Source organism: Pygoscelis adeliae, unplaced genomic scaffold, assembly GCF_000699105.1.
Source record: "Pygoscelis adeliae isolate BGI_AS28 unplaced genomic scaffold, ASM69910v1 Scaffold45, whole genome shotgun sequence".
Taxonomy (NCBI): domain Eukaryota; kingdom Metazoa; phylum Chordata; class Aves; order Sphenisciformes; family Spheniscidae; genus Pygoscelis; species Pygoscelis adeliae.
The window spans coordinates 3,815,316-3,831,773 of NW_008825114.1; the positions used below are offsets into that span (position 1 = coordinate 3,815,316).

The following is a 16,458-nucleotide window of genomic DNA, read 5'->3' on the forward strand; positions in this document are numbered from 1 at the left end:
GTCTCTTGTTAATTGTGTTGTGACATAATTTTACACTGGAAATCAGGGCCTACAGGCAGCAGCTGAAAGAAAAGGTCTTTAAACAGACAAAAAGGAATCTCTGTGAGTTCCCCCATAAAGAACATTTTTGTCCTGTGTGTGGCATTGGTAGCATTTTTCCTGCAACAGCAATGACCACAGCCTCATAGCTGAAGATAAATGCTGAGCTGTAACAGCAATATTGGTGAACAGTTACTCCAGCCATAGGTGCTATGAGCGGGCAATGGTAGGCAAACACGGGTATCACGTGGCTTTATCATAAATATCCATCAGGGCAGCAAAGCAGACTCCCCAGCAGAGAGAGGTACCCCTTCCAATACACACACCTCTGGTGTTTGCTAGGCATGGGATAGTAGCAATATATTGCTAGAAAGATTATGCTATGCTGCTAATGGCTATTCACATATTAAAGGAAGTGGCACAACTAGTCATTATAATGAAGATTTCAGGAAACTAACAACATCTTTCAACTGAAGAAGCACAGGAGCTTGGGATGCACACAATAGAAAGAGGGGGGATTCATGGTTGCTGGTTGATGCTAAAGGGGACAATGCTGGCTAGACCAAGGTGAAGATAACAAGCTGTTTGGCTGCAGAAGTGTGACTGAAAGGTCATTTCATTCCTTGTTATGTAATCCTGTTGAGAGAAATCTTCATATTGGAACAACAAGTCAGAGAGATCTGCTTATTTCCAACAACAAAACCTAAACCTTACTAAAAATGTTCTGGGTGTCATGCGTACCTTGCTTTGTGAAAGCTGAGTTTCTGAGAGTCTAATGCATTCTCGATTAATTTTCTTTTTATCAACAATCTGTTATTTTAAAAACTGGTTTTGAAATCCTTTTCCTAATTTGAAAGATACTTAAATACCATCCATGATCAGATACAGTTTGGTTATGTGATTGGAATGATCTGATGAGTATTCCATTATTACAGCTGCTGTGAATATTTTTGTCAGTCCTCTGCATACAACGTTAAGCAGCCATTGCATGAGAGGTATGTGAACATTTCCTTTGCGTTTTTGCCTCACAGTTATCCTTTCCCTAGAATAAGCTGTAAATCAAGTTAAATGTGGCTCCCACAAAATTTTTCCACCATTGCCTTAGTTATTTGATGGAAGAGTTTCTTCTGAAGAGATGCAGTACAGTACTGTCTGGAGAGCCAAGCAATCTACATTTGCTTGGCTCCTCTGCACTATAACACCCAAAAGTCTGAGAATTTTGCAAGTGGGATTTTGCTGTTCATTTAAACAGATGGCCTTTACTGTAGCTATCCATGCGTCTACATCAAATCTGAGTATAAAAGGTAGGATTTCAAGCCAGGAGTCTCCAAACAACGGTCTGTTCTGGTCTGACATGCCCATTACGGAGGCATATATCACCTCTAAGCTGCCTTGGAGCTAGAACAACTTTCAAAAATAAAAAGTAAAACAAATACTGGTCATAAATGAAGAGAAGTTTTGGCATATGTGTGCCAGGCAGACTGAAACACAGCTGGATGGGATAGGTGTTAGCTTACAGTCACTGTCACTGTTCCTCTCTAGTTTCTTCTCAGCTTTATGGGAGGCAAGTTTCTGGACCAGAAGAATTCCAACTGAACAGGGTCATAGGATGCTTTACATATTTCCTCAGGCTCACATATGTTTGATTTGCCAACCAGATTTACTTAAAGACAGGTTTATTATCCAGTGTATTGTTCATGTAAAATTCATGTCTAAGTAAAAAACATTCACTAGCTCTTACATTAAGCCAGTACTAACATAAGATGAGAAATTCATTTTAAAAGTGATTTTAAATAGTGAGATGTCTATCATCAACCTCAGGTTTTGATAAAGGATGGGTTTTTTTAAAACTTTATTGAAAAAACACTAATACACTTCAAAACCAAATATTTTTACTGTCTAATATTACATTGCATATATATCCTAAGCATTCTGCAGACTGCATTGAAGTCTCATATAATCTGTCCACACATAATAACTCAGACAACTAAAAAAAAAAAGTATAATAAGAGGCTCAATTTCTATGTTTTACCCAGCTGCAAAGATAATACTATGTTGCAAGTGTTTAGTTCAACCACAAGGACTTTTCAGGCTCATTTAATGGTACCACGTCATCAGGATGACTGTAATGGAACTTAGTTTATTGAAGAGTTTGCTTTGAAATACACACCCCTTAGGGAGGTTCACTTCTTTTTTTCAGAAAAGTGCACAGGGCTTAGCAGCTGAGTTAGCTCTTCTGCATTTTTAACACAGCCCAGGAAAAAGCCTCTTACTCTGGGGCCATTTTGCTAGATGTTATGTCATCATTCAAGAGGGAAATAACCCATCACATGTATCCATGGGTTCCTTTATGTTGATATAATTACACAGGAACAGAAATTCAATCCAGTGAAAATTTAAGTCATGATACACAAGGAAAGAAAGGCAGTAACATAAGGGGAAGACAGATGACAGGGTGACAGCATTTTACTGGAAGCAATAGCATAGTATGAACTGTAGCACTAACATTTCCTGCAATACTAAAAATTGTACTACAAATAGCCTCTTAGATGTCTTGGGGCAGAGGTCTGCTCTACCATTGTGAGTTAGGATGCTGATACACCTGAGAGGTCTTGCTATCCCCAAATAGCCAACACCTCGAACACAAAAATGATGATGTGTCTTTAGTTGAAATCCACTTGCCTCTGGGTTTTGTCTTATTCTGGAACCCTCTTTTCCTTGACGTTGCCGTTGTCTACTCTAATGTCAGACAACCTTACCATCTGTGAGCATAGCTAAGTTTCTTCTGCTTCTGCTACCAAGTTAGGCCCAACCACTGCCTCTTGGATCATTTTTAAATGGGGGAAATGCTGGAAACACAGCGTGCCAGGATTATTTCAAGGAGACCTACTTGTATTCAGTACCACTAGGCCAAGATTCCCAATTTCCAAATTAATCAAGCTCTTAGATAAATTTTAGCAACCACAGTCAATTAAAGAAACATAACTAACATGCTATCAAATCAAAGAATCTCCAGAGGCTCATGTTTTGTATTCAGACATGCTGACATAGTCTAATGCAATAAGTTTTTCCCTTGGTGCCAACACCAACTGGTCAGGTTTAACAGTTATAAATGCACAAGCTGAATCAAAGGCAGAGGCATACTTACTAATGTTGCAAACATACTTCTGAGTTTAAAATGTTTTAAAAATCACTCTTTTTCTTGAATGACACACAGTGTCATGCAATCAGTAGCTTTGCATTCAGTTCTCTGACAATAATCTGGTTCGGTTTCAACAAAAGAGAAGTATGGAGGATGGAAGCAACAGAGGAATAGATTACCGGGCTGCTAGTAGGCCTTAAATGTGAAGCAGGTAGGCATTTAGTCAACATGAGACCATGTGCGAGTATTACAAATGTAAAAGTCATTTAGCGCATAGAATCTTGTGAATCCATGCTAAAAAATCTGTACACACGTGTTTAGGTGCAGAAATGTGGCCTTGTGCACTATTAAAATAATTTTGACCTTTGGATCAAATCCAAGGCACTGCAAATACTGGGACAAGATAAACTCCTAGAAATGGAATTAATTTACAGCACAATTGTGGATATTCATATTATTATGCCAGCACATAACGAACCACGTTGATTGGAGGTATTAAAAAAAAGGAAGGAAAAAAGAGCATAGTCTGAATAGACTGGCAAACTGATATCTTTTTATTTATTTGTGGTTAGTAGAAGAAAAATTAGCCAACTCCTTTTTTCATAATCACAGGGAGTTTGGCTGAAACAATGTAATCTATATTCATTCATCCTGGCAAAAAGAGAAGCTAGAAAATTCCAGGCAATCTTGCTAATCTATACATTTAACCGTTCATACCCATGACTTGGCACCTCCTGGCAAAAATATAACACATGCATGCACTGGGCAAGATCTATGTTACAAAGCCTTTGTCAATTCTGAAAACATACGACAAGACACTTAAAGTTGTCCTAAATGTTTTTGTACCAACTAAGATGCTCAACCTCTAGCTATTGCTTACTTCTCTGGCTCACACAGGCTGTGCGGATGTTGACAGGGAAGGTTGTCAAGCTTTCAGTATCCCATTTCTTGGCACTCATGGACTCCCTCTGCTCAACTGCCTGTGCTGTTAAGCACAGCTATACTTTATAGAAATGTTAAAAAAAATTTTGCAAGCACTGACATTTTATTTTGGTTGACAGGTCTTTTTTTTTTTTCCTTTTTTTTTTTTTTTTTCTTTCCTGAGAATCAGAATCACTGAGGCTGGCCAGCCCTTCTGAAAGTCTCTAGTCCCACCATGGCTTGAGCAGGGTCAGCCGCAGGTGGTTGCCCAGGACCATGTCCAGTCGGGCTTGCATACCTCCAAGGATGGAGACTCCACAGCCTCTCCAGGCAACCTGGTCTGGTGTTCAACCACCCTCACAGTAAATAAGTTTTTCTTAGATTTAAAAGGAATTTCCTTTATTTCAATTTGTGCCTGTCGCCTTCTGTCCTGTCACTGCATACAACAGAAAAGAGCCTGGCTCTGTATTCTTTACCCTCCCATCAGGTATTTATGCACATTGATAAGATTCCCCCCTAAGTCTGCTCTTCCTGAGCCTAAAAAGTCCCAGCTCTCTCACCGTCTCCAAGCTCCAAGCCCTTCATCATCCTAGTGCCCCTTCAGTGGACTCTCTCCAGTATGTCCATGTCTCTCTTGTACTGGGGAGCCCAGAACTGGACACAGCACCCAGCACCCAGATGTGTCTCACCAGGACTGAGCACAGAGAAAGGATCGCTTCCCTTGACCTGCTGGCAATGCTGTGCCTGAGGCAGCCAAGGAGGCTGTTGGCCGCCTTTGCCACAAGGGCACATTGCTGGCTCATGGTCAACTTGGTGTCCACCAGAACTCCCAGGGCCTTCTCTGACAAGCTGCTTTCCTGTTGGTCAGCCCTTAGCATGTGCTGGTGCATGGCGTTGTTCCTCCCCAGGTGCAGGGTTTGTCACTTCCACTTGTTGAACTTCATGGAGTTCCTGTCAGCCCATTTCTCCAGCCTGACGAGGTCCCTCTGAATGGCAGCACAACCATCTGGTGTACCCACCAATTCCTTCCACTTTTTTAACTAATTAACAAAATTGTGAAGATACTTGCTATTATCAATCTTTTCTTGTTATCACTGTCAGACACAGAATTAAAGTGAGACTAAATGGTGTATATGAGATCCCTAATAAAGACAATTATTAGAATAACCCTACTATGAACACTTGTGTTTTGAAACATTAACTCTCAAGCCTCAACAGAAATCCTTGTTTGATGACTCAGTGCTGTCAACATTTGATATTTTACTAGAAATCTTATTTTTCTGCCATGTCTGTTCAAAGCCTGTCACAATGTGCCAGCTTGCTGTGACAGTCCAGTGGCTGGCACTATGTGGATACGACAACCTTGGTTCAAATCTGACTTACAGCAGGAGGGGAACATGTGTTTTTATGCTTCCTTTTCAAGAACTTTTAAAATAATTATGTAACTTTGAATGTCCTTTCACCAGATTTTCCTCCATCACTAGGCACAGCATTGAAAACAGGAAGAAGATTCGCAGACCAAAATTATTGTATGTTTGAAGACAGCCATTGGCCAAACAGAAGGCAAGGAAGATTTCCACACCAGACTGCAATTGCCAAAAGGAGCAGGAATTTTTTTTCTGCCACCATAACATTTGTGCCTGTCTTTGCACGCACTTCTCTGTTGGCTTGGGGGATGCCCGGGTGTGCCGCAATAGCAGTGGTCACCCCAGGAAGGAGGCCAGCACGTGGAACACTATAGCTGGTCCACGCTAGGTGGCAATGCTTGCACAGCTCTGCTAGAGGGGACAGAAAACACGAGATAGCGGACTTGTCCTTTGTAGCTTGCCGTGATCGTATAGTGGTTAGTACTCTGCGTTGTGGCCGCAGCAACCTCGGTTCAAATCCGAGTCACGGCACAGGGGAGAGGGAACCGCTTTAGTCCTCACTTTTGGAGGCTTGCTACTGGGGACATGACACCCACCCGAGCCCACACTCTGCAGTAACTGCTGAACAGGGCTCAGTGTCTGAAGCACAGAAAAAAAGAAACGAGAGGAAGCAGTAGCTGCACAAAAAAGTTCATGTAGCTCACTGCTACATGATAAGGTGGTTGACACTCTTTGCATCATAGGCTTTTTGTCTCCTTTTGTGTGATTTCAAGCAGTTCACACAGATGTTGTTATTTTAAGGTTGTCTGGGACAACATTTTCACTGACTTCACTCTGTTTTTTAACGTATCTCCTTTCTCTCTCCCAGTGAAGATTGATTTCTATGATCTGTCCCCAGGGATGACTCACCACAAAAGAAAATTCCGGAAGAATTTTTCAGGAAAGAGCAGCAAAGAAGGCATGATATTACGTGCAATTAATTTCTTTACTGTGAGGCTTTTTCATATCTTTGTTCCAAGAATGATGCACTTATGAGGCCAGTAATCAATAGCAGCAAATGGGAGACATCATGTCTAGATCTGAAATTTGATTAAAGAGAAGCAAGACACCGCTGGAAATGCAGTGCCGTTTTTGTGGGGAGAGGATGATGTGACTGGGAGGATTCTGCCAAGAGGTGGGAAAATGGTCTGACATGAATCTCTGTTTATCTAAGCACCATTCCCTCATCCCACCTATGCTGCCTGGTGGGGTGGGCTGGGGCGGGGATGTTAGGGACCAGAGGTTTTCCAGTATGGAGGTGGTGAGGTAAAGAAGCTAGCTGAAATGCACAGGGAAAGAAATTTTCAAGAAACACTCCCAAGTGCCTACAGATAGGGACCTTATATACTGATTGAACCATGCAGCAACAGAGTTCTACTTCTAATTTGTTATTAATAGAAGATGCTCAGAAATGTATTCATGAACTTCAGATCATATGACCAATTCTAATTTCATCATTAGATAGCTATACATCTTGCTGACTGAAGTAAAAACTACTCATTTTAACCAAATGATTTCTTCATACCTAAGCACACAGCCCAACCGCAAGTCAAAAGAAAAAGCAGGGGATGGAAAAGGAGAAGGCAACAAATATTCATTTATGGGAAATGACTGTATGTTTCTAACAGTTGAGGCCAGAATCTCAAATGTTTTCCTCACTGAAGGCAGTGTATGTCCTTGAGGTCAAACCCTACTCAGGCATCTAGACACAGGCTTGCCAGCTCTCGGCCAACTTCGTCCAGGTGTCTGTCTAAGGCTCAGAAAGGAAGCAAGACTATCTTGAAACTGTTAAGATGAAAAGGAATTGCTTTTAAAGTGGGACTCACATAACTATGAAGACCATCAGGGAATATTTAATTCCATTAAACTCATGTCCCGGCAAACCAGAAATAGGAAGGACAATATGGTGAAACAAAGCAGTTCAATAGCTGGTGGATCAATCTCTTAAATCTCTTTCCAGAATTTACACTTTTGTCTCTCTGGAAGAGTTCATGTTTCTTATATTAGGCCTTCTAGAGTTCTTTCGCAATTATTTTTCAGTTAAGTTCAGTTCTTACACAAAAAACTTCAAATTGTGTTTCTGAATGGAATTTTCCATGATACGCTACTTTTCTTACTGTTGCTTTAGCTAAATAAGTCAGACTTTTCCTTCTCAAGTGTAACAGTAAAACACTAATTTACCCCATGTGGTTTTAATACAAATGCCTTCATGGTTATATCATAAAGTTTTCTTCTCTGTGCCAGTACAAAGGTCAGTACACCCTCTCGCCTTCAGCTGCATGGTGAATAATAGCAACAGTACAGGTCCCAGAATAAACACGTCCTACCATGTCAGATTTTCCTAAATAGAAAGGATATTAGATAGACCTGCCACCCCCAAACAAATCAGTGATACAATTCTGGAGAGTAAAACAAGAGGTTTGCTGCTCATATGAGAGAATGAAAAAAAAAAAATTCCAGAAGTCTGGAAGCACAAGATCTGAACTGGGAATGCAGGGATCCACAAAAAAGAAATTACCAGAAATAGTGCGGTGGCTATGTTGTTGGCTCCATGCGCAACTCTGAAGTGCAAGAGGCACGTAGGTGTTGGTTTTGCAGCACAAAGACAATGATTACGTTAACATTACAGACCGTGTTCCAAGAGAAAATTTTTGCTATATTAGCATGGAATATCAAAACTATGATCCCTTCTCAAAGATTTTTAAGACATTGTGTTTTGGGATCCCTTTGGATGGAGGCTTCTTTGTGACAAAGAAGATATTCCTTTACAAGAAATATCACAAAGTGTCACCTTCTGAGTTGTTTTTGGTGCACAGAAAACATATACCACATTTCTTTATAAAAGAGTGCAGGAAAAAGTTGTAAAACATTAAGCAGATGAATGACTTTCACAAAGCTTTGTGAAAGAGAGATTTATCAGATGTGTTTGAATCCAACTCAGAGCTGATTTTGCTTCTGTGAAGTTCCAAATCAAGAGGACACATCTATAAAATTTTTAGAATAAAAAATTGGGAATTTAGAATTCAAGAGATATAAAAACAGAGAGAATTTTTTTTTTTTTAAAAAGCAACAGAAAATATTATTTAAATAGTTTTGGATGTTTGGTAGTTTTGGGATTTGTGCTGAACTGTTGACGAAGACGTGAAACCAGGCCCTACTCAGTAGTTTGAAATATAGTGCAGAAAGTAGTAGGATTCAAACCTGAGCGAAAGCTTAACCCAAAGCGGTACAAGTAGAAAGCTTCAAAAATTGACCATAGCCATCACATGTGTTCCAGTGCAGCTCTCTCCAGTGCTGTGAGTGACTGCTGGAGCCTTACAAATGAGAAGCCACACAGTCTCATTTAGAGAGCAGGACATGCTTTCTTTTAAGAAACACCAAAGACAGATTATGAGAAAAGCTACAGAACTGCAGCATTAGACATTGTTTATGCAGTTACGTTTACACATCAGGCTCAGGAATCTCCCCATCTGCCAAATTTTCCCCAATTACTATCCATCCTGCAATAATAGCCTGTAAACTCAGAGCTGAATTTCCAGAGGTAAAATCATCCCACCTGTGAAATGAATTCCTGGCATTCTTTGCTAAAGCACAACCAGCTATTCAAGCTTTCAGGAGTTCTCTTTACCACAGAAGATCTCCTTTCAAAGAGTCTTCTTGACCAGAGCCCTTTGAAAGGATTTCAGAGGGGACCTATAAAAGTTTTAATATAAGCTGCATTCCTGTAAAGAGAATGAAAAACAGAATTAATTTGATTTGATGACTGCAGATTCAAAACAGCCACTGCTTTCTATCCTGCTCAACACCTGATATGAACATCAGACAGGATACAACCAACTTGCTGCACTCCTGAAAAATGAAGGAAGTAGAACAGAAATCTGCATCAGGTTCAATTAATATTTCAAAAGTTTTTCAGTATCTCTTCAGTGTTACCTTCTTAACAACTAGATGTCTTTCTCTATAGCTTAAAACTCTAGCAGTTTTAACCCTAATCAAAAGCTAATGTTAAAATACAATAACAAGAAATAAATCTCTTCCCAAGCACTGTTGATGGGTACATCCTATTAGTTTCAGAGCCAAACTGTGAATTAGGCATGTTGGGGATATAGAGAGAGACAGCTCTATGTCTTAAAGGTTTTATGTTCTACACAGAATGGGCCATGCACGAGAATAATGGCAGGCACAAAAGGACACAGAAGAGCTGCAGTGAAAGGCACTTTCCTCTCTCATTTTTAAAATACTATTCTTCATTTCCCACCAGATCAGCTTGCTGTGTAAAGGCAGAGAAGGCTGCTGAAGCAAACTCTTCTCTCTGGCCTTCAAAGCGTTCTTAGATAAAAAACATTCAGAGCTTCAGAAATATGTAAGCCTGGATCTTTCTTAATATTTTATTATTAGATCATGGTTTCCAACTGGAAAAGTGTTATCTGGACATGTCTGCTAGAGATGAAGACCCACATATTTCAGAAACATACAGGCAATTCTTTGTACAATTCAAGCTTCAAAATCAGTTCCAAGATTATATCTCTGTGTTTCCTAGTCTGCAATTCTGTTATCCTTGGAAACTGTTTTGTACTAAAGTTTTTGTTTTCTTTTTCCCTAATGAGATGGGAAAATTGACAAATATTTTCTCAGGAAATGGAATGCTGGGAGCCACCTGCACTTGCACGTTTATATTCCAAAATGAAGTTGGGTTTTAATTTTGATTATCTTGTGAGGAGAACAAATAACCGCAGGGGGAATTGGTAAGAAATGTCTGATTATCTGCCTACACCATTCTTGCTCTCATTGCAGTTTATAGTGCTAGCATTGAGCATTGAGCTAGCAATACAGATACCGGTATCCTAAATAAACTAAAGTGAACAGAATGACCACTGTTTCTGGCCAACTCATCATAAAATGAAAAAAAAAAGGACATTTTGAGTTTATCTAGTGTCCTGTTAAAACTCTTCAAAATCATCAATATTACTATAACTAGCAATAAGGTAATACAGTGTTTCTACATTTTAGCTACATACGAACACTGGATATATAGAAGTCAGTTCCAGGGTGGTTGAGGTCAAGCAGGGGTGAGCCTTGAGTGTTTTGGCAGCCTCAGGATGATGCATGAGTACAGCAGAATTTTTGTTATTGCAACTTTTGGATTTCTGTTCTAGGACTTGATTCAATAGGATGCTTTAAAGAATATATACACCTGTGATGAGTTAATTTGGTATTTCTGGAGTTTATAAAATCTAACACAACAGATGGCATTTCTGAGAGACTACAGCAGGGACAGAGTATGAAGGATCATCCTGGTCTCTTTTACATTAGTGCATGTTTCTAAATTGCTTTCTTTTGGGAAATCAGTCACATCTCTCTCATCAATTAGACCACGAAGTTAAGAGCTAATTGGTCTGATACGCTCCTAAAAGGCTGAGTGGTATTTAGACAGGAACTCTGAGGCCAATCAGAGGAATACCTGAAGATATTTTAAAAAACTCAACAGAAAGAGCTCTCATGAACCTGAGGGAGGTGATAAGATGCCAGGGGTCACTAGCCTACTACACCAAAACTGGAACACCTAAGCCTCCAGCCTCCAGAGGTGAGGTGCCCTCCCAGGTCTGCAGGCATACAGGGCTTTGATTTTTCCTGATAGCAGTGTGAAGAAAGTTTTGTTTCTCTTCCTCACTGAGTAAGAGGGCAAGGAAAGTTCCTGCTGCTTTGCAGAGAGAACAGCACCTGTCATTCACGCTCTGCAAGAGCTGGACCTGTTGCATGAAACTTGAATCCATCTGAGCTTGGTGGAGATGTAATCTGTTATGCAGAGGACTGATGTCCCATCAGATGATGCAACAATGAGAGAAAGACAGCACTTTCTCTTGAATTAACTCCTTATCAAATTAAAGAACCACCTACCAGAAACTCTATGTGGCATCCAAATAATCTGATAAACTCCACAATAATGATCTTTTATTAATATAGTTGTTACCAGCTATAAAATTTTGTTGTTAATTTATCATTTATTACACAAACGGCCATTAGTTACCGTAACTAATTTATGAAATCCACATGGTCATTTTAGAAGTCTTCATTCTGAGAATCTGAGCTCATATTACTTAGTGAGGCAGGACAGTGAAGTTACACACCATTCCTACCACAAAAACAAAGGGAATCACTGGAATCACTGACAAGTGATTGTTCCTCTTGTCTGTCATCAGCAAAGACCTTCTGCTAGCAGCAGTTCATGCCTAAGTAAGCAGGATTTCCACATCTACCACTGTTATATTTCCAAGCAATTCAGGCTGATTGCTTTATTAGCATGAAAAACTAGCAAAGATCAAAACCAAACAGACTTCATGGCTCAGTCCAGATCTTAAGTGGCTCTAAAGAGTAAAAATTACACTCTCACTATGCCACTGTGTTTATCACAATATCCATAAATGTTTAAATAAAAAAAAAGTCACACTTGGCAACAGGATTACTGAACTAATACTTGCGGCACATAATTTTTTAGCAAAACATTCTGGTAAAAGTTACAGAGCCTGTAATTGCTTTCTCATCTTAGGCATAGACATCACTAATAGACTATTTTTGATATGCAATCTGTAGTTACATCTCTTCAAAAGATGCACCTTTTCCTGCCGTGACTCGGATTTGAACCGAGGTTGCTGCGGCCACAACGCAGAGTACTAACCACTATACGATCACGGCAAGCTATCGGAAAACCGTAAATTAAAGTGACAGCTTTTTTCCCCAGTGCTCTCCAAAATTTTATACAAATGGTGCCACCTACAGTTCACACTGAGATTTAGCAGCAGCTGGTTCTAAACATTCTTCCAAGTAACTACATGTTACTGTCTTCTCAAAATCGCTTCCAGACTTATTTTTCCTTTCTCTTAATAACCCATGCTTATCAGGATTGCCTAAAAACAGGCTCAGGAGAGTTATAATAAGCCTTCTTCTGTCCCCCAAATATTTTCAGAGAGAACGTTTTTTTCCTATTTTATCAGTGGTGGGGAAGGCAAAGTCATGACAACAGAAAAGTCTGGCAGTGTGCTGCAGAGAGATTTAGACAAAAGAACAAAATCTACTTAACTGAAAACTGCATTTGCTGAGTTGAACCAGGTATGATTCATTCTAATGTAAATGCTTGTACTGATGGACATCCTCTTCCTTACCTCTGTGTACTGGTTTTGGCTGGAATAGAGTTAATTTTCTTCCTAGTAGCTGGTACAGTGCTGTGTTTTGGATTTAGGATGAGAATAATGTTGATAACACACCGATGTTTTAGTTGTTGCTGAGCAGTGCTTACACTAGTCAAGGACTTTTCAGCTTCCCGTGCTCTACCAACTGAGAAGGCTGGAGGTGCACAAGAAGCTGGGAGGGGGCACAGCCAAACTGGCCAAAGGGACATTCCATACCATGTGACGTCATGCTCAGTACATAAACTGGGGGAAAGCTGGCCGGGGGGGGCCGCTGCTCGGGGACTGGCTGGGCATCAGTCAGTGGGTGGTGAGCAATTGCATTGTGCATCGCTTGCTTTGTATATTCTTGTATCATTATTACTATTTATTTTAATTATTAAACTGTTCTTATCTCAACCCACAAGTTTTCTCACTTTTACTCTTCTGATTCTCTCCCCCATCCCACCAGGGTGGGGGGAGTGAGCGAGTGGCTGTGTGGTGCTCAGTGGCTGGCTGAGGTTAAACCACGACACTCTGCAATAAGAACAGAAGATAAAAAAACCCTTTTCCATAATTTGTATTATCTACTGTGGAGGGAGATGGTCAAATGCTACAGATGAAGTCTGAGGGGAGTGATCACTTAGCTTCTATCAACTAAGACCATCAATTAGTGTTATACTGAATCAACTGCTGAGAAGCACCTGCCCTTTGTCAGATGTTCAGACACAAAAAGACTGTAAACAACATTCAAATAGGCACAATAGCAGAAAATTGTTAGTTCTCTCAAATAAGAGCTCCAACAGAAATCAAGCTGTGCAACATAAAGAAAGATTATCATGGGGAAAGAGAATAATGCAGCAAGCTCTGGGACACTCAAGCCCTGCTCAGAAAATGCAGCCTGTTTTCCTCATGCTCACCCTTCCCACAGTTATATTCATTATTTTATTAAAAAACTTAACTGCTTTGCAAACCTTGCGTGGCTGATAGCCTTGGAGATCACAGCAACACCACCACTGCAGTGATACAGTGCCACACTGAGTCTCTGAAGAAGGAGGAAGACATACAAAGAGACTTACTAGGCTGTCATACACAAGACCATTAAAATGTCTTCAGCATATCTTCAATGTACGGAGATGTGGGTTTACTCTGGATGAAGGTCTGCACAGTGGGGACTAATCCATGAGTAGACTGTGCGAAAGAAACATCAGGCTGGGACTCTAAAAGGCAAACTTACTAAACACACTCTGGTCTGCCTCAGTGCTGAACGCACTGCCTCTGCCTTAGGGAAATGCACAGGTACTTCCTGCAAGCACAAGGAGGGGTCCTCCCTGCTGCTGGAGCTGCAGGAGGGAAGGAGAAGGTATCTCTCTCTCTCTCTTTCTGATGGTTGCTGGGGACACGTTGAGCAAAAGGGTGCTGTAGTGGTGGTTCAGACTGCTGTACCTCACCCTACAGCCTTGCTCAATGGCTTGGTGTGACCAGCATAGCATTTTGCTCAAGGGTCAGTGTACCCTTCCATGGGGTATGAAGGCTGCTGCTTCCCCGGTCTCTAATCCTGCCAGGCACAGCCTAGCCCTGTGTTAAGGGACTGCATTGCTGTCACAAACTTGAAAGAAAGAAAAGCAGGACCAGGAGTGGTACACATCTGACATAAAACTAATCCCTCAACTTAGGTTTGCTGCTGCGTCATAAAGCCATTACGCTTAGCAGAACTTAAGCATAACTGCGTAAAATAAGCAACAACAAAAAAATAAGGAGGCACTAGGATTCTCCCTATCTTCCCCCTCCACCCCTGTCTTTCAGTTCTCATGCCACAGCTATCTGGAAAGCAGGTGTCAGCAGAATAAGCTGCTGAATCTTCTGGCAAGGAAAAAACACTGGCAGAAGCAATCCCCTTTAGTACAGCTTGCGCATTACAGTGTGAATGTTACCTGTAAAGCCATCGCATATATGCTGTCAGCTGTAAGAAGTCACAGTCTGGGAGGACCTTTTTCCCTTTCCCTCACCAGCCTCCAAGCCCTTTGAGCTCTTAAGAAATCTCTGAAGAGTTGGACAGTGACTGCCACTTCTAGGCGAATGCTTTGATGTGGTAAGTCCTATGATACTCCCTAGTACTCCAAAGACCTTGACGAAACAGAACAAAGAAACTGGGCACCAGTATTTACAGCCACTATCAGGACAATATATCAAGTGTTCTTCATTACTGCAAATTTCCTTTTTTTTTTTTTTTTTTTTTTAAAATATATTCATTGAAAAACATGGAAAACTGTGGTTCAGAAAGAAGGGTTGTAGGTAAGGGTTGAAGTCAGCTCAAAAGGTCTTAACAGTGAACAGGACAGTACCATCACCTAGTCACCTGCATGTCAGCATAAGTGCATTTGGAAGATGGCATTGCTCAGCGTCATACACATGTGGGCAGGTAGAACAGACCTGAAACAAAAATGATTCAGTAGTAACTTCTCTGAAGTTTTTTCTTATTGTAGACCTGTGGAAGTAGAGCTCTTAAAATATTTACTTCATTTCCATACTTAGGACCTTAAATAACCTTTTTTTTTTTTTTTTAAATTTTGGGTCTTGTTATTACTGGTTACCTGTCCTGAAGTAACAACAGCAACTTCAGTTTTGTTTGAGTTTCTCAGACCATCCAGATTTCCCCATAAGACAGAAGTCCAGTAAATATTATAGATACAGGTTTCTGTCCACGGCATCCCCCTTCAGAGGGGATTAAGTTAGATTTACTGCAGGACTCCTTGAGGTGCTTTATAGCATGATACTCAGGAGATGAAGGAGGTTTTAAATGTGGTTTGTCTTACAAATCATCAATAAAATATTTGCAGCTGTGATGAGATAGGGTCCTTGCAAGCTCTGGTAACCTGTACTGTTCTACTATACAGTGTCACCTCTCATAGAAGTCATAGGGGTGCCTTATTTTTTGCAGCAGTGAAACAGGTTTGCTAGATTCCCATCAAAAATTTTCATGTGATTGTTTTGAATCTGTGTCTCAGAGAAACAAAAAAGCACTTCTAGTTCCATCTTGTTGGACAGAGCTTAGAATGTCATCTAATGCATTTTTTGCTAAGTTGGAGTCACTTGAAATACCGTTTTTATTTCAGACCTTTATAGACATGGGAGTAAAATACAGGTTATAATAAATAAATGTCGTCAATCACATCCATAAACCTTTGGAGCTTAAGATCAGTCCACAAATCTTTGAGATGATAGAACAACCAGTAACCACTGGGTAACAAATGATCATTTAATTAATTGTACTGGTACTACTTTCCACCCTGTCTCTACACACCTTGCCATTGTTGGAATTTTCTTTTTTTTTTAATAATTTCTACTAGTAAAATGTTATTACTGTTTCTTTTTTTTTCCCCAGAAGAAGGTTAGTGCACATGAGCATGCCTTGTGCATACTTGCACAGTCATGTGATTCTCTGCCCCTGTGCCCAGCCTTGCTACCTTTACTCGAGCTCAGAAAACAGCTATGACATTTTCACCCACATAACTGAGAAGACGTTCTAAATATTTGCAGTTTCCTTTTTTAATTAATTCTTTTGTTGTTTGTGTTTTTTGTCTAAAAATAATAATAATTCAAAACAATTATTTTTTCTGTTAAGATGTCAGTTTTGGACAGAACACTTCTCTTGTTCAGGATTGAATCTCTGGTCAAAAGAAAAAAAGTAATCAGAAGACACTCCCCCTGCCCCCAAATAGCCAACAAGTTCATGGAAGAAAGAGGACCTGAAGCAGATACAAATAGCATCTCCCTCTCTATCTCT

At 40.3% G+C, this 16,458-nt stretch overlaps 2 non-coding genes across 2 annotated transcripts; one reads left to right on the forward strand and one right to left on the reverse strand.

Moving 5' to 3' along the window:
• The first annotated feature begins 5,928 nt into the window (after window positions 1-5,928).
• TRNAH-GUG lies at window positions 5,929-6,000 on the forward strand. The gene has a single exon. It is a non-coding gene; the product is annotated as a tRNA-His (tRNA).
• A 6,129-nt stretch (window positions 6,001-12,129) lies between these two features.
• On the reverse strand, window positions 12,130-12,201 carry TRNAH-GUG. The gene has a single exon. It is a non-coding gene; the product is annotated as a tRNA-His (tRNA).
• Window positions 12,202-16,458: the final 4,257 nt, after the last annotated feature.